Source organism: Physella acuta, unplaced genomic scaffold (assembly GCF_028476545.2).
Source record: "Physella acuta isolate Inbredline_101_S28 unplaced genomic scaffold, ASM2847654v3 ptg000841l, whole genome shotgun sequence".
In the NCBI taxonomy this organism is placed as follows: Eukaryota; Metazoa; Mollusca; class Gastropoda; family Physidae; genus Physella; species Physella acuta.
The window spans coordinates 731,589-735,306 of record NW_026732358.1 but is presented as its reverse complement, the minus strand read 5'-3'; positions in this window follow the sequence as shown (position 1 = coordinate 735,306).

The following is a 3,718-nucleotide window of genomic DNA, read 5'->3' as shown; positions in this document are numbered from 1 at the left end:
TACCGTCATGATACGTCGAACAATCAGTCGGACAGTCAGACAGTACTCGACATCCAGCACTGTCCAGCAGTACAGTACCAACCCGCGGCTCACAGAAACAATAAAGTGCCAGACTTCAGTACCAGTGACGTCAGCTTTATGGCTCTACTCAAACGGGGAATCATATCAGTGGCGCTGGGCCGGACCCCCACTGGCAGACGATATACTTTATTCCCACGCCGGGTCGGGCCTACCCAGCGGTCTGACGACACGATTATAACCCTAACCCGACGCCCTCACCCTAACCCCTGCAGTCTATCAACGTGGAGTCAACTACGCCCCAAAAAATGACGCGATGGTCTAGTATTGGCCAATGCTGAGAGAGAAAAACAGGAAAAATGAAAGGAAAAAAAACAACAGAAATACTTGAGGCGCCAGGGGTTGCAAAACATTGGCTTGCGTGTGGGGTTGGGGACAGTGGGTGTGGGGGTGGGGAGGGGTGGGGGAGGGGTGTCCCACTGCCCCCTTTTGTACGAGAGTAGGTTGTTGGTATTGTCACGCCACAGCCAAGTAGTTGTTACATGGGCGACGGCTGGTTCGCTGTCGGGATGTCGTGGTAGCCATTGTGGTTGGTGTGGGCAACCCGGTCTTTAGTCCCCCGTCCCCACTCCTCCAACCCATCATAAACAAGTCTAGACTTCTGTCAAGATATGGCGAAAGGTGGGTCACCAGGTAAGTGAACTAGAGAAGATAACTGCTCATAACATAGTGAATGTTTGGGGTCAATATTTTACTTACTCGTTATTTTTCTTTGTTTTGTGCAGATTAAGTTATTTGAAAGTTTAGCTGTACTTCTTTTGTTCTTATATTTGTGTCTCTGTTTGCAGCCAAAAGCTTTTTAAAAAGTTATATTCGTACAATTATTCGTACTTTTATTCGTACTTGTATTCGTACTTTTATTCGTACTTTTATTCGTACTTTTATTCGTACTTTTATTGTACCATTATAAATGTATTTTTCCCCCTTTAAATTTGAATCAAAGTGTTTCATTATTGTCCTGAACACAATTATTTTTAGCTTATGAGCAGTTCAACTCCCCTTCTCTACCCTCCCACACTTATTCAGCCCCCCCCCCCCTCCCCCGACCCCCTAACCAATAAGCCCTCGACTGCAAGCACTTAGTGTCGTAGACATGCAGTATTGCTCCCGTCTGTGTCTAGGTCTAGAGTCAACACAGGGGTCACAGGTCAAGACATCAGGCACTGCCTACGTCACAACTGACGAGTCGGAAATTATGACCAACCATTTGCAACAGACGTCGTCTGTCGCCATTGCTGCAAGACTTTGACAAAACCCCGTAAATAACAAAACGTGAAGTCAAGATGGCGCCGAGTGTTTGAAGTTTACAGCAGCAACTGGTTCTCTTTGATGTGGATGAAAGACTTTTTTTCTGCTCATCAATTTCAAATGGGAGGTTTTTAAAATCATGGGCATAGAATAAATTTGTTCGTTTAAATCCCCATTGATTTTTACAAGCAACGCTTTTTTTAAACTGTCTGTCCCTCTGTCTGCTTGCCTAAATCTGTCTCTCCGTCTCTGTGTCTGCCTGTCTGCCTGCCTGCCTGCCTGCCCGCCCGCCAGACCGTCCGTCCGTCCATCTGCCTGCCTGCCTGCCTGCCTGCCTGCCTGCCTGCCTGCCTGCCTGTCTGCCTGCCTGCCTGCCTGCCTGCCTGCCTGCCTGTCTGCCTGTCTGCCTGTCTGTCTGTCTGTCTGTCTGTCTGTCTGTCTGTCTGTCTGTCTGTCTGTCTGTCTGTCTGTCTGTCTGTCTGTCTGTCTGTCTGTCTGTCTGTCTGTCTGTCTGTCTGTCTGTCTGTCTGTCTGTCTGTCTGTCTGTCTGTCTGTCTGTCTGTCTGTCTGTCTGTCTGTCTGTCTGTCTGTCTGTCTGTCTGTCTGTCTGTCTGTCTGTCTGTCTGTCTGTCTGTCTGTCTGTCTGTCTGTCTGTCTGTCTGTCTGTCTGTCTGTCTGTCTGTCTGTCTGTCTGTTGGTCTGTCTGTCTGTTGGTCTGTCTGTCTGTTGGTCTGTCGGTCGGTCTGTTTATTTGCTGAACATCAAACCCCACACAGATCCCTTTAAATGAAAGCGACCAAATGGGAGGGTCGCAATTTTGAAGCATCAACCAAAACCCACTACACCGACTCTTTCCAGCGGTAACCACGCCCCTCTTTGTCTACATGCAACAACGAATAAAATAAATAAAAGCCTGATTTGTATTCAAAGACGGTTTATTTAAATTGCTCCAAGAATCTAAACTGCAATGGTTTAGCTCCACCCCCACCCCCATATCCCCCAGCTCCCAACCCACCCCTTCTTGCCCCAAACAAGAACATGAACAAACATCTGATTGACTTGTATTGTCTTTAAATGGCCTGGCACACAACCACGCCGATTCTACTCCACCTACAAAACGTCACCTTAAACACACACACACCAGTTATTTCATTTACTCCCCCCCCACCCCTGTCCCCATCAGCCACTACAACCCTTAACAGGCAACTTATATTGATACCACCCCCATCTCCCACACCACATTCCCAACCCCCACCCTAACCCCGTCTTACACCCCCACCCCCCAACCCCCGTCTCACACCCCCACCCCACCCCCTCTTCCCCCCCCTCACACACGCCCATGTAAACTCGGCAATAGACACCTCCACCCCAACCCCCATCTCCAACCTCCCCCCCACCTCCCCAACCCCCACCCCACACACGCCCATGTAAACTCGGCAATAGACACCTCCACCCCAACCCCCACCTCACACCCCCACCCCCCATCCCCTCTCCCCACCCCACACACGCCCATGTAAACTCAGCAATAGACACCTCCGCCACAGCGATGCTGACGTTAACTGACGTGTTGAATTTGGCACCGGCTCCTTAGAACACAACATTCCATACCAGCCTCAAACAGCCCACAAAGACCCCGTCCATTCCACAGACAACCCACCGACCCCCGGGGGATTCGGGATGGAAGACATTTTAAGGACTGGAATAAAATGAAATATTAGTCCGGCCTTAACATCACGGATGTCTCCTAAACATCGCTCACCTTCCAAGGTCGCTCTATCTGTCTCAACGTTTTCTTTACCATCTAAAAGTGAGTACCGCTTTATGTGACAATAGCAAACACACACGAACATTTATGTTGTCATTTTCGTGTTCGGTCTCAATAGGGATACAAAAAAAAATGTTCACGTAGGATACTTGTTGATGTATGTTACAAAGTATTTGTATCTTATAAGTAATGGTCATGGCCAATGTTCCATCTGGGAAACGTTAATGTGCAACGTGTATTTTGTGTGCGCGGTGTTCTAAAAGTTTAATACAAGGATATGTGTATTTAACAAAACTAATGCGCGGCAGGATTAAAACTGATGTGCGGCCGCGCAAACGCGTAGCTCAGAGTGAACATGGCGAGTTTAACGAAACACGTAAAGTCTACTGCATCTTTGCTATGGAGCGTCACAACTGAAACGGTACTAATGTGATGATGGGAAGAAGTGGTCGTGTGATAGAGCACATAACTGCGTACATGGATATCACCAGTTCGAAACCAACATTGCGTCTTACACGACCAGATGTTTGTCTAATTCACGGGGAGATGTAATGGGGCTCTGGTAGTCAACGTGGAACACCGTCTTTACAGGAGAGGGGGATGGAAGTATGCTTGTCGGAATAATAT